Source organism: Hemitrygon akajei, chromosome 3, assembly GCF_048418815.1.
Source record: "Hemitrygon akajei chromosome 3, sHemAka1.3, whole genome shotgun sequence".
In the NCBI taxonomy this organism is placed as follows: domain Eukaryota; kingdom Metazoa; phylum Chordata; class Chondrichthyes; order Myliobatiformes; family Dasyatidae; genus Hemitrygon; species Hemitrygon akajei.
In genome coordinates, this window is record NC_133126.1 from 59,897,586 (window position 1) to 59,913,193 (window position 15,608).

A 15,608-nucleotide genomic window follows, 5' to 3' on the forward strand; every position below is an offset into this window, starting at 1 on the left:
AATAAAATTAAGAATGTTTGCATTGATTTATGAAGGGTCCATGCCAGTTTATTTGATAAATTCAGAAGATTTTTTTTTTGAGAATATACTTGGCAGAGTGAATAGAGGAACCAGCACTGAATTTAGATTTCCAACAGCTATTCAATAAGGTGTCTCATAAAAATTACTGCACTTGTTTAAAAAACATCATTATGATTAATATATTGGCATGGATAGTGTACACAGGAGGTAGCTCCTGCTGGAATATAGAACCACAAAGTGCTGGAAAAACTCAATAGGTCAGGCAGCATCTAAGGAGGGAAATGGTGGGTGGTGTTGCTGGGAGAAGGTTAACGCTTCATGTGAAGACCCTTCATCCAGACTGGATAGGGGATAGGCTGTCTCACAATAAACAGGAGATGAGTTAAATGGGTTATCATCAGACTGACAAGCTATGGGTGCCACAGAAGTCAATGCCGTGCCTTCAAATCATGACAATCTACATGAATGATTTAGATGAAAGGAGCTCTGAGTTTATTGTAGCCAGATTTGCTAATGACATAAGATAAATGAGCAAGTAAGCTGTGACATAGATGCAAGATGTCGGAGAAGGGATGAAGGGAGGTTTAGTAGCAAACATAAATTTGGAGGACAGTGTGGGGAAATTGGGGGGATTTCTAGTTTAGTAGAAAGGAGAGAAAAGCAAGATATTTTTGTAAATGGAGAGAAAGTACTAAAGGTTGCTATACAGATCTGGATATCCCAAGTGAATATTAGGATGCAGGACAGCAAATAGCATCACAAGAGACTGCAGATGCTGGAATCAGGAGCAGAAAAGCAAACTGCTAGAGGCCTTCAGGAGCTCAGGCAGGAAGCAAAGAGATGATAGATGTTTGAGGTGGAGACATGCATCGGGACGGAGAGTGTAGAGGGGGGTTCCCATCCTGGTGGTCATGGTTAATGGCAGGGGTCTATGCAATAAAAGGTTGGGAAGCCCTGGTGGAAAGGGAGGATAGACGATAGAAAGAAGGGTTGAGATGGGGGCTAGTAAATGACAGATGTAGTGATAATAATTTATTTATTTTTACTCTGCTATGAAGCTTTAAATGAATAGTGGAGTCACCATACTTTTCTAATGGGAATGATCAGCTTGCCCTTCAGTCATTCATAGAAACTTTTTGTTTTTGTACCCTTATCCTCCCATGAAATCCAACTGGAAGTACCAGAAGATAAGACTTTAATTGGACTTGTGCCAATTATAAATCAATAAAAATTTGCATATAAAGAAATAGCCTGTAAAAGCTGTTATGGTTAAACTTGATAGGGATACCATGATCTCAATAAAATGTATGGAGAAAGAGGTTGCTGGTAGTAGGTGAAATGAAACTTCTTATTTGACTTAAATTGGTTTGCATGTTCTAAATTATTTTAATGTATGTATGTATGTGTTTTAAAACAAATTTTAACTATATTTTTAGTTCTATAGTTTTAAAGACACTTCCAAAATTTTTGTAGCATACTGAGTTAAATTAAACAGGAATTCAGATGAGATTAGTTGTTGATTCACTATCATCTACTTTGCACAACTACCAAGACAAATTTCATTCCATCTTGTCAAAAGAAAATTCCAAAGCTTAACCTGTAATGGATTGTTGTATTATTAGTATTACTGAGGGAGCTCAGAATGATTCAGGTCAGTCAAGACGGGAAATATATGTGTCGTAACTATGCACTTCCCAGAGAGACATATGCATGAATTCTCCTGTAAGTAGTTTGTTGTAGACACACTTGGAAAGGAACATGTAGCAAAGTCTACAATCTGTGATTACATCAAAATTATTGGCATTGCTTGTTGAAGTCTGGCCAAGCCTGCATAGAATCTCTCGCAAAAATATATGGTGCAATCATGTGTGGAAGGTCTCATCTGTAATATTTTGATAGCTGTCATATTTTGATGGAAATGTTCAACCATCTGAAATACAAAAAAACTGCAAGTCAACCCTTTAGGTCACTCAATTAAATAGGTCACAGAAACAGAAAGTTTATAAATATCAGAAAGGAATATTTATATATCCAGAAAAACTTTGCATGGCACTGACACTAAACTTTCACAGCAACTAACAAGTTAAGTTTAATATATTGAGTTTGATCATTATCACTCTGGTCGAAAATGAATTCCTTGTCGATGGTCCATTAAATATTAAATGAGGATTGAAATGAGTGGAAATAGAACCCATGAAAATGAAGGGGCCAGTGTCACATGGAGGAAGCCATGCCATTCAGTGTCACATGCCATTCAGTCACAGCTTTTTTATCCCTGGAGTCTTCAAAAGGGTCTCAAGGCATTCAGTCCAGAAAAGATACAGCTTACGACTTTGAGCCATCAGTATCCAGATCTGCTCAGAATTGTTTGATCACAATGCAAGCCAGCATTGGCAGTTGTCTGCATGTTCACTTTACATGACAGAAATACCCAGGAGGAATCTCAGTGGATGGGAGATGTTGCATATTTCATATTTCAGTAATATTTGAGCAATATTGTAAATATATTGTGCAATTAAGCATCCTTTGTTGTTTAATTAATTCATTACTATTTATATGTAGAAGTACATGAATGGCATACGTCATCGTGCTAACATGCCATAAGTGTTCACCTCATTAAAGTAAACCGAAACATTGATATACTCCCTGCCCCATGTTTTCTCTTTCAATTATTTTGTGTTTTGCAGTTACAAAACAAAGGAATAGGGACAAGGGAGTTTTAAACAAACCCTAGACAACTACCTTCCTGCTGAAGCTCAGCATGGCATGAAAGTTTCTTTTAAAAGCAAGCGCGAAATAGTCAAGTTGAAAATAAAGGAGCATAGCATGTGTCTCCTCAGAAGGGAGAGGGAGAACATGGTTGGGATTTTAAAAAAAGGCAGACATCAAGCAAATTTATGAGCTCATAAACAGTGAGCACTGGGTGATAATTATAACTAAGAAATGTCTGGCTAAATCAGAAAGCTAGAAGTGTTTGTCTGCACAAGGAAAAACTGGATATTGCATTTGAGCAAATTGAGCAGTATTTTGAAGCAAATGAAATAGCCAGGAGAAGCAAGTGTCAATTTTGCTGAGTACACTGTGTTTAAAAGCATGCAGTTTGTTTAGAGATTTGACTATTGTAGCCAAACCAACCAAACTGAGCTTTGCTGATGTTGTGAAAGTAATGCAGGAAGATTTACAACCAAAGTCATTGTCAATTGTAGAACACTTTAGGTTTCATCAGTGGAATCAAAAGAAAGTGGAGCTATTTCAGTGTTCATGACTCAATTGAAGAGATTGTCTGAGCATTGTAGGTTCAGTGATGGGATTAGTGAAGTACTTAGAAATTGTTTAGCTTATGGAATCTTACAAGAAAGCATTCATAAACAGCTCCTAACTGAGGCACAACTTACATTTAAAAGAGCAGTTCAAATAGCGGTATCAATGAAAACAGCAGCCAGAGATGCAACTGAGTGTGAACAAGATTGCAGTGCCTAAGCAGAAACCAGTCAGGCAGAGGCTCACATACAACACACCAATGCATGTTTAAAGGTGAAACTTACAGAAAATGCCACACAGTAAAATACCCACAAAGAGTGTGCCAGGCAGACAACAATAAATGGACTGCACAGAGAAGAGAAAAAGATAAAAAGTCAGGTTGCAGTTCAAAGAGAGCACTAACTTGCATGCTGTTGGTGAAACTCTGATAATGATGACAGTGACACAGGATTACGTAGCTTTGAGAGTCACAATGTGAAAACTATCAATAGACAAGCATTATGACCTACACTGGAAGTGAACGGCAAATTAGTTAAAATGGATCTGGACACTGGTTCGGCTCTTTCAGAGATTCCACAAAATGAGTTTGAATTGCAATTCAAATACACTGAACTGAAGCCTGCAGATATCCAACTCAGAACTTATTCTGACTCCTCATTTAAATCCAAGTTTCCTGAAGGCCCGAATCTAGGGTCTGCTGGTATTAGCAAAGACATAAACTGAAACCAAAATGTCTGCATAATATCCAGCATGCTAATACTGCTGCTTTATTTTTTAAATTACATTATAAGAAAATAAAACCTAGGGTTTTTTTAAAGTCTCAAGGAAAGGGCAAATTGCAAAGCTTACATATTATGTATTCTTATTTTATTCTAAAATTTATGCAAGTCAAAAAAGCGACAAAAACAATAATTTAAGAAGTCAGAGGGAGGCATATTTGTTCTGCTTGAAGTGATTTGTAAAAATCTATCTGCTGCAATAACTATTTCCCACATCATTGATTCAGCTGTTTTTTATCATGTTGACAGAGCCCTGCCATTGATTAAAGACCTGATAATAAAGGATGGCCTTAGTTAACACAATGAAAGGTTATCTGCTGATCAACAAAAGTAAGAAAACTGAACTAAAAATATCATCAGACTACATGCACTTTGATGAAATGAATTGACATGTTTTCCTTAGTCCTGAGGTTGCCTGTCCTTTACTTACGGTTCAAAGCACCATTAAGAGAGACAGAATGGATTACACACTTTATCACTGACATTTATTTTGACTTTTCAAGTAATAGACATCTTATTTCTCAGGGCTTTTTTTGCTGTTAAGCAGAAACATTTGAAGAGCAGACAAGTGAAACGAACGGCTGTCCAAAAAATTATAGTGATTTAGAAGCCACCTGGTTTTCTCTGCTTTGAAATTCAGAGAATACCAGAGTATAAAATGACTGCATTTTCACTGTGTCCATGGTTTATTGCTATCCACAGATGCTGCCTCACCATTCACTATGTAAATACACAGCACATACAGTGTAGAGATTGTGCAGGGCGGAGGAAATAGATAAGGAATAGTATAAGAATAATACATATTTTGGATCAGGGAGCATTCATTCCAAGATGCCCCATTGAAATCACCTTGTTATAAAGGGAAAGTTTCTTCTGAAGGTCACACCCTGATTCCATATGAATCCTTTCTATCTACACGACTCTCAATAAATGGTCTGATCTCACTTGTGCTACCTACCTGGCATCTGTCATATGTAGCGCTTGCTCTGCTCGATTTCACTCATTGTCTCTTGGTCATACAGGGAGATCTGTTTTTATAAACACAAGGAAGCCTGCAGACGCTGGAAATCCAGAGCAGCACACATCAGATGCTGGAGGAGCTTAGCAGGTCAGGCAGCATCTATGGAAATGAATAGATAGTGAATGTTTTGGGCTGAAATTGAAAAGGAAGGGGGGTATGGATGATGATCTGGATGATGGGGTGGTAAATTGGATTAGTAAGTATGCAGCTGATACTAAGGTAGGTGGCATTGGGAATAATGAAGTAGGTTTTCAAAGTTTGCAGAGAGATTTAGGCCAGTTAGAAGAGTGGGCTGAACGATGGCAGATGGCGTTTAATGCTGATAACTGTGAGGTGCTACATTTTGGTAGGAATAATCCAAATAAGACATACATGATAAATGGTAGGGCATTGAAGAATGCAGTAGAACAGAGTGAACTAGGAAATAATGGTGCATAGTTCCCTGAAGGTGGAATTTCATGTTGATAGGGTGGTGAAGAAAGCTTTTGGTATGTTGGCCTTTATAAATCAGAGCATTGAGTATAGGAGTTCGGATGTAATATTAAAATTGTACAAGGCATTGGTAAGGCCAAATTTGGAGTATTGTGTACAGTTCTGGTCACCGAATTATAGGAAAGATGTCAATAAAATAGAGAGAGTACAGAGGAGATTTACTAGAATGTTACCTGGGTTTCAGCACCTAAGTTACAGAGAAAGATTGAACAAGTTAGGTCTGTTACGAACCCTGTAACTGGGTCACTTACCAGCAAAGATAGAGAGGTCCGTTGAAGTCTGATGATACTATTTTTAACAGTATTTATTAGTAAAAATACACAAAAATAATATCAATGCAAATATACAGATAATATACATCATCAATACTAAATCTAAAAGTGTGGGTATAATAATAATCAATAAGAAATAAGCTCTATCGTTGTCTAGGGGATAATGTATTGTCCGATGAAAATATAAAGTTCACTCAGTTCATGCAGGCTGCAGCCTTTGGGGACCGCTTTGTTGCAATGGTTGGAGAGAGAGAGAGATTTTGAGAAAAACTTGCCGGCTTTCCTTTTATGATTTCGATCCGTCAGGAGTCTCGTTGTCGTGGCCTTTCACTTGTGACCTCTCCTGTAGCTAAGCCGTTCTTCCGTGATGAGCCCGTCACCCTGGCAAGGGAGGACGCACACAAGCCCTCACTGGCGTTCGCTATAAAACGCTATCACGGGATCTCTAGCATTTCTCCTGGTGCGTCTAAAGGGGTTGTTCCCCAGACCCTCTTTTATCCTTACTCACGGGGTCTCAGATGTCAATCAGGTTGGGATGATGCAATCCCTCAACCAGCCCACTCTGGTCGTCCCCTGAGGGGTTTCAATGAATAGTACAGTACTCAATACACAATTCTGTCTCCAAGAGACAATGGCCATTATCAGTGATTCCGTTTCGCCGAGGTCAGGACATATTCCAAACCTTGTGTATTCTGGACGTCTCTCCCTCATTTCCTGGGTCCCAGACCCGAATTAATAGCAATCTTGCAATTCTCAAAAAGGAGGGGGCGACTTTGTACCCTTCGGCCCCTCAGAGTTGCTTCACATTCGTAACAGGTCTTTATTCTTTGGAGCATAGAAGGTTGAGGGGGGACTTGATAGAGGTATTTAAAATTATGAGGGGGATAGATATAGTTGACGTGGATAGGCTTTTTCCATTGAGAGTAGGGGAGATTCAAACAAGAGGACATGAGTTGAGAGTTAGAGGGCAAAAGTTTAAGGGTAACACGAGGGGGAATTTCTTTACTCAGAGAGTGGTAGCTGTGTGGAACGAGCTTCCAGTAGAAGTGGTAGAGGCCGGTTCGGTATTATCATTTAAAGTAAAATTGGATAGGTATATGGACAGGAAAGGAATGGAGGTTTATGGGCTGAGTGTGGGTCGGTGGGACTAGGTGAGAGTAAGCATTCGGCACAGACTAGAAGGGCCGAGGTGGCCTGTTTCCATGCTGTAATTGTTATATGGTTATATAATGCCAGAATTAAAAGGTGGGGAGGGAGGGGAACGAGTCTAGCTGGAAAGTGATAGGTGAAGCCAGGTGTGTGGGAGAGGTCAAGGGCTGGAGAAGAATGAATTTGATAGGACAAAAGGAAGGAAGAGGGGACCCTACATAGAAGAAGTAAATGAGGGGAAGGGGAAATTTCTTTACCGGAAGGAGAAATCAATATTCATGCCATCAGTTGGAAGACACCCAGAAGGAACATAAGATCTGCTTTTAAATCCTTTTCTCTTTTGCTCACGTGACTTTTACATAGACTGTAGCTGAAATGTTATCATCTTTAAAAACACTTTCCCATCATGGTTTTATCTGTCAAGTTTGATTCCACTTTACCCGTTCTCATCCAATTGAAATTGGTTCTTCTCAAACTGACGCTTTCGCTTTGGGATCTTTTGCAGCACCATGGTAGTGTAGCAATTAGCACGGCACTGTTACTCCAGAGTTTCAAGTTCAATTCCAGTTCTGTTCTCTGTGGAGTCTCTGTATATCCTTCCAGTGGAATGCAAGGATTTTCTCTGGGTGCTCTGGTTTCCTCTCATGGTCCAAAAACATATTGAATAGGTTAATTGGTTATTGTAAATTTTCCCATAATTACTTTAGGATTAATTGGATTTGCTGGGGATCGCTGGGGCTGTGTGGCTTGAGGGGCCAGAAGGACCTACTCCACTGTATCACTAAAATAAAAAATATTCCAAAGCTACTCACCGATCTCATGACTATCGTTTGCTAATTCTCCCCTACTGATATTTATCCCACTGGCTTTGAATCATTTCCCAGAACTAAATCCAACAGGGGCCTAGATATGCACTGATCAAGAAAAGTCTGTAAGAATACTTCACTCTCGACTGTCTCCAGATATTTATATGTTACTCCAGATTCCAACATCTCCTGTCTCTTGGGAGTAGATTCTATTCCCGTTTGTTCAAGGAGATCAAATCTTTTCAGTATTCAATCCGCATTGCACCCTTCTCCTTATCTTTCCTAAACACTTTATATCCTGGAACATTTAGAATCCCCATTCCTACAACTGTTTTGAAGTTTACTTTTCATCATCTCTGCCACATTATAATCTGATTTGGCAATTAAATCTTATGTTTTCTAGACTGCTCTAATATGCTTCTTGTCTTTGCACACACTCATTGCAAATCTATCTTAGTTCACTATATCATCTCTTAATGTGGCTTTCTAAACATGTTTTGCATTTTGTTCTTGCTTACTCGTTCTCTGTAGTAATACAAATTATGTTCATTAGGATACTTACTCAGCTCCCTTTTGAAGGCTACAATTGAATATACTTTGCTCTAACCCTGAACACAAACATTCCAGATTTACTAAATTAAAAAGGACTACTTCCTATCTCTCAAAGATGACATTAAGCCAGTCAAAATGCAAAGAAGATCAGAAAGAATGCTACCTGAACTCAAAGGTCTGAGTCATTGGGAGAGTTGAGAAGGCCAGAGCTTTAATTGCCCTAAAGGATATCAGAATCAGGTTTAATATTACTGGCATATGTTGTGAAATTTGTTGTTCTGTGGCAGCAGTAAATTGCAATGCATAATAATTTTTTTAATCTATAAATTACAATGGAAATATGTATAAAAATTAAGTGATGTAAAAAGAGAGCAAAAAGATTTTTTTTTAAAGTAATAAGTCCATAAGACCATAACATACAGGAGGAAAATTAGGTGATTTGGCCCATCGAGTCTGCTCTGCCATTTCGTCATGGCTGATCCAATTTTCTTCTCAGCCTCAATCTCCTGCTTTCTCCCTGTATCCCGTCATGCCTTGCTCAGTTATGAATCTATCAACCTCTGCCTTAAATATACATAAAGACTTGGCCTCCTCAGCTGCCCTTGGCAAAGAATTCCACAGATTCACCATTCTCTGGTTAAAGAAATTCCTCCTCATCTCCGTTCTAAAAGGATGCCCCTCTATTCCGATGCTGTGACCTCTGATCTTAGACTCTCCCACCATTGGTAACTTCCTCTCCACATCCACTCTGTCAAGGTCTTCCACCATTCGATAGGTTTCAATGAGGTCACCCCTCACTCTTCTAAATTCTAGTGAATACAGGCCAAGACCCATCAGATGCTCTTCACATGACAATCCTGGAATCATTTTCATGAAACTCCTTTGAACCTTCTCCACTTTCAGCACATCTTTTCTAAGACAAGGGGCCCAAACTTGCTCACAAATAGTGAGGTCGAGTTCATGGATTTGTTGTCCACACAGAAATCTGATGGCAGAGAGGAAGCAGCTGATCCTGAAATGGGGGCAGGGGGGTGTATGTCTTCAGGCTCCTATAACTTCTCCTTGATGGTAACAATGAGAAAGGGCATGTCATGGGTGATGGGTACCACCTTTGTAAGCCATCACCTTTTGTAAATGTCCTCAATGCTGGGGAGCTTCGCACCCATGAAGGTGCTGGCAGTTTTCTGCAGACTTTTCCGATCCTGTGCAGTGGCCCTTCCATATCAGATGGTGATGCAACCAGCTAGAATGCTTTTCAAGGTACACCTGTAGAAATTTGTGTCTTTGGTGACATAGCAAGTCTCCTCAAGCTCCTAATGAAATACAGCCGCCGTTGTAATTACATCAATATGTCGGACCCAGGATAGATCTGCAGAAATGTTAACACTCAGGAAATTGAAACTGCTCATCCTTTTAATTACTGATCCTTTTAATGAGGACTGCTGTGTCCTTGGCTCCCCTTCCTGAAGCCCATAATCAATTCCTTTGTCTGACTGATGTTGAGTGCAAGGTTGTTGTGTGACACCTTGAGAGAGATACTGGTCTCTCTCAAGTTCAGTTATAACCAGTTCCTTTTGTTCAGGTCACACTGTCAAGATGGGAACTGTCATTGCAGCAGAAAAGGTCGTTAGCTGCAGTCTATCATCACTGCAGGACTTGTATGTGTCTAAAACAAAGAACTGGGCAGAAAAATTATTGCAGGTATTACCCATCCATCAAAATGCCTTTTCCGAAAGCTTCCTTCTAGAAAGCGCAATAGGGCTACTAAAACAAAAACTTCATGATATCTTAAAAGTTTCTTTCCCCAGGCAGTTAATCTAATCAACCATTCTCATTGAATGAATCCACCCAGCTCTATTACTTTAGTTACGGCACTGCATTGTGAACACTTTCAACCACTTTTTATACTGCTGTTCACATTGTAAATACATAGATAGATAGTTAGATAGATAGATACTTTATTCATCCCCATGGGGAAATTCAACTTTTTTCCAATGTCCCATACACTTGTTGTAGCAAAACTAATTACATACAATACTTAACTCAGTAAAAAAAATATGATATGCATCTAAATCACTATCTCAAAAAGCATTAATAATAGCTTTTAAAAAGTTCTTAAGTCCTGGCAGTTGAATTGTAAAGCCTAATGGCATTGGGGAGTATTGACCTCTTCATCCTGTCTGAGGAGCATTGCATCGATAGTAACCTGTCGCTGAAACTGCTTCTCTGTCTCTGGATGGTGCTATGTAGAGGATGTTCAGAGTTTTCCATAATTGACCGTAGCCTACTCAGCGCCCTTCGCTCAGCTACCGATGTTAAACTCTCCAGTACTTTGCCCACGACAGAGCCCACCTTCCTTACCAGCTTATTAAGACGTGAGGCGTCCCTCTTCTTAATGCTTCCTCCCCAACACGCCACTACAAAGAAGAGGGCGCTCTCCACAACTGACCTATAGAACATCTTCAGCATCTCACTACAGACATTGAATGACGCCAACCTTCTTAGGAAGTACAGTCGACTCTGTGCCTTCCTGCACAAGGCATCTGTGTTGGCAGTCCAGTCTAGCTTCTCGTCTAACTGTACTCCCAGATACTTGTAGGTCTTAACCTGCTCCACACATTCTCCATTAATGATCACTGGCTCCATATGAGGCCTAGATCTCCTAAAGTCCACCACCATCTCCTTGGTCTTGGTGATATTGAGACGCAGGTAGTTTGAGTTGCACCATATCACAAAGTCCTGTATCAGTTTCCTATACTCCTCCTCCTGTCCATTCCTGACACACCCCACTATGGCCGTGTCATCAGCGAACTTCTGCACATGGTAGGACTCCGAGTTATATTGGAAGTCTGATGTGTACAGGGTGAACAGGACCGGAAAGAGTACGGTTCCCTGCGGCGCTCCTGTGCTGCTGACCACCGTGTCAGACCTACAGTCTCCCAACCGCACATATTGAGGTCTATCTGTCAAGTAGTCCACTATCCAATCCACCATGTGAGAAATACATGCCAGTATTTATCTATTTATGCACATTTTATTGATTGTTTATTAACATACAGAGTGGAATAGGCTCATCCAGTCCTTCTAGTCATGTCACCTAGTAACCCCCTACTTAATCCTAGCCTAATCACAGGACAGCATACAATACAAGTGTGCTGCCTTTATGGCAGTTATTTAGTTTATAATATTTTCGCTTAGTAATTCGTTTGTTAGCATTTTTAGTTAAAGTTAGGATTGTTTAAGTAAATTCATTTGTCTGTAATATATCACGGCTGCGATGACGTCACATCCGGTTTCGCCGCGTCTTGTGGGAAAATACCGGTTTGGGATAAACGCAAGGGTGGGGGTCACTCACATGTGGCGCCACAGCACTAGTTAAGTTTCTCTCTACGCACCAAAAACACAGTGAAAGCAACGCTGTAAGTCATTAGATAATCGATATGTTGAATTAAAATGTTAACGCCGATTCTGTTAAAAGTAACGACGGTCGATAAGGTTTATGTTTTCGTTAGTTAAAGAGTCGGGATAGTTTGTGTTGAAGTGTATTTAAAGCAGTCAATGGAGCAGGTAGATTCTGACTGTATGCTGCACTTTAATGTAATGTAGTTATTGTAGTTTTACCTTTGCAAGTATTCACGATGTAAATGTGATATTTAGAAGGAAACAAATACTGTACCAATCTTGTATTGTTTTATCAACAGTTTTCACCATACATTAATGTGAAGAGTGAACAGTAAATGGTTAATCTTACTGTGACCTTGTTTTCATTGACTACGGTTTATCTCGACGTTTAACTCGGCGTTACGTTACACCCGAGCAAGAACGTTACAGTGAAAAAGCGGCATTATCAGGTGTTTCAAGTGCAGCAATGTCAACTCGGTCCAGCATCAAGTCGTTGCCAAAGTCATCGCCATCCTGTGACAGGGGCAGTAGGGCATCAAGTAAGGCCACCCAAGCAAGAGCTAAAGCAGAACTCGCCAATGTGCGAGCGCACTTTACCAAACAAGAAGTAGAAATAAGAATGGAAGCGGCTGCCAGAGAAGCCGAAACCCAGAAGAGAGAAGCCGAAAACGAGTTGGAAAGAAAAAGGGTAGAGGCAAAGTTAGAAGTGCTGAAGCTAGAACGAGAAGCAGCAGCTGCCGGGGTGGAAGCAGAGTTAATAGAAGATGCTGAAGAAATGCATGATCCGGTTGACGGAAAATCTACTTCAGAAAAGATCAGATTGGAACGCACAGGCGACTATGTCCAATCTCGAATAGAATGGAAGACTCGTTCTTCCTCTCCATACTTATTTGATAACGTCCCACTTCACGAGGAGTCTCAGAGAGGTCCGACTGCATCACGTCCATCCGAGGAAGACAATTTACCCACGCAACTCCATGATGAATCCAGGAATGAAAGGGCTCATGACCAGTACTTCTCGACACCAAACTTACCAGATTTGGGGAGAAGAGACGCAAGGGTCGAATTCAGGACATCAAATTCCACAACAAATGTACGCCCTCTGTCATGTAAGTGCCAACATATTTCCCCAGCCCGCATGCCACTTGCAGTCGAACCCATGGCATGGTATTTAGCACAACGGGATATCGTCACTTCAGGACTATACCAGTTCGACGATAAACCTGAAAATTACCGTGCATGGTACTCCACATTCACCAACGCTATCGACGGAGTCCAGCTCAGAGCAACCCAGAAGCTGGATCTTATGGCAAAATGGCTGGGAAAAGAATCATGCGAACAGGTGAGACGCATACGTTCAGTGTACATCAACAAACCCGAGCTAGCATTGAAGAAAGCATGGGAGAGACTTCAGGAGGGCTATGGAGCCCCCGAAATTATTGAAGCGGCGCTATGCCAACGTTTGGGAAATTTTCCTAAGGTGTCAGCCAAGGACCACACTAAGCTAAGAGAATTCGGAGATTTACTCATGGAGATTCAAGGCACCAAAGAAGATGGCTACTCAGCTGGTCTAGTATACCTAGACCCTCCAACCGGGATTAGACAACTCGTGGACAAACTTCCATTTGGGCTGCAGGACAGGTGGTTGTCCGTTGCCTCAGAGTACAAGGAAGAACACAGAGGTCGATTTCCTCTCTTTGAGTATTTCACTAGGTTTGTGTGCAAGGAGGCAAAGAAGCGAAATGATCCTAGCCTCATAGGTCCAGGAAGCAGTACAATTTACACCAAGCCAGATAAATCCTCTCCGAATAGTTCCAACATTACTAAGCCAGTCTCAGCACTTAAGACTGAAGTCTCTACAACTAACAACGACCCTAGCAAGAATTGTCCATTGCATAACAAACCCCACCCCCTCAAGAAATGCAGAACGTTTAGGGAAAAACCCCTTGAAGAGAGGAAGGCCCTTCTCAAGGAGAAAAGAATATGTTTTAAATGCTGTTCCTCGACCTCTCACTGTGCTAGAGAGTGTACGATCGCCGTGAAGTGCCCGGAATGTAATAGCACTAATCACGATGGGGCCATGCATCCCAGCCCGTTACCGCGAACCGACAACGCTCCTTCACCCCCACAACAGGACGGCGGGGAGGGAGAAGCTCACTCCAGGACAACTGTTGTCAGCTCGAGCTGTACAGAAGTTTGCGGTCAAGCTCAGTCAAGCCGTTCTTGTTCAAAGATCTGTCTCACTAAGGTGTACCCTAAGGGAGCCAAAGACAAGGCCATCAAAGCCTACATAATTCTGGATGATCAGAGCAATCGCTCGCTAGTCAGTCCAGAGTTCTTTAACTTGTTCAGCATTGAGAGTGAGCAGTTCCCATACTACCTTAGAACTTGCTCAGGCAACATGGAAACTTACGGAAGGAAGGCTGAAGGCTTCCAGATCGAGTCCCTGGATGGTAAAGTCGTCATCTGTCTCCCTCCACTCTTAGAGTGCAATGAAATCTTGAACAACCGCACTGAGATCCCGACGCCAAGTGCGGTGCTACACCAGCCACATCTCCACCACATCGCCAAACACATCCCAGAGCTGGATCCAGAAGCAGAAATACTCCTGCTATTAGGAAGAGATGTTCTCCGGGTACACAAGGTTAGGCAGCAGGTCAATGGACCACACGACGCCCCCTTTGCGCAACGCCTGGATCTGGGTTGGGTGGTGATAGGAGAGGTGTGTCCTGGCAACATACACAAATCAACGGTTAACACACTCAAGACCAATGTGCTAGAGAGTAGCCGCCATTTGATTTTTCAACCCCACACAAGTTCCATGTGTGTCCAGGAAGCACAACAAGGCTTTAACAAGCGCAAAGTAACTGACGAGACGCTGGGTCAGTCAGTCTTCGCTCAAACGGAGCATGATAATAAACTTGCTCCATCGGCTCAAGACGCCATCTTCTTAAAAACAGAGGACACCAAGGTCTTCAGAGACAAAGCAAATAGTGGGGTCGCCCCACTACCTTTCAGAGAACCCCACAGGAACCTTCAAGTTGGAGATTTAGTCCTGCTCAGGGACAAGCAAATCGCCCGCAACTGTTGGCCAATGGCCAGAATCACTGCCCCATTCCCTAGTCGAGATGGACATGTCAGGAAAGTCGAGTTGAAAACTACCGACCAAGGCGATGTGAAAATTTACCAAAGGCCAGTTACAGAAGTCATTCTACTTCTACCTAATGACTGATTTAGAGACTGAAGTTTGTATTATGTTCATTGTGACCTTACGAAGGTCAAGCGGGGAGTGTGCTGCCTTTATGGCAGTTATTTAGTTTATAATATTTTTGCTTAGTAATTCGTTTGTTAGCATTTTTAGTTAAAGTTAGGATTGTTTAAGTAAATTCATTTGTCTGTAATATATCACGACTGCGATGACGTCACATCCGGTTTCGCCGCGTCTTGTGGGAAAATACCGGTTTGGGATAAACGCAAGGGTGGGGGTCGCTCACATGTGGCGCCACAGCGCTAGTTAAGTTTCTCTCTACGCACCAAAAACACAGTGAAAGCAACGCTGTAAGTCATTAGATAATCGATATGTTGAATTAAAATGTTAACGCTGATTCTGTTAAAAGTAATGACGGTCGATAAGGTTTATGTTTTCATTAGTTAAAGAGTCGGGATAGTTTGTGTTGAAGTGTATTTAAAGCAGTCAATGGAGCAGGTAGATTCTGACTGTATGCTGCACTTTAATGTAATGTAGTTATTGTAGTTTTACCTTTGCAAGTATTCACGGTGTAAATGTGATATTTAGAAGGAAACAAACACTGTACCAATCTTGTATTGTTTTATCAACAGTTTTCACCATACG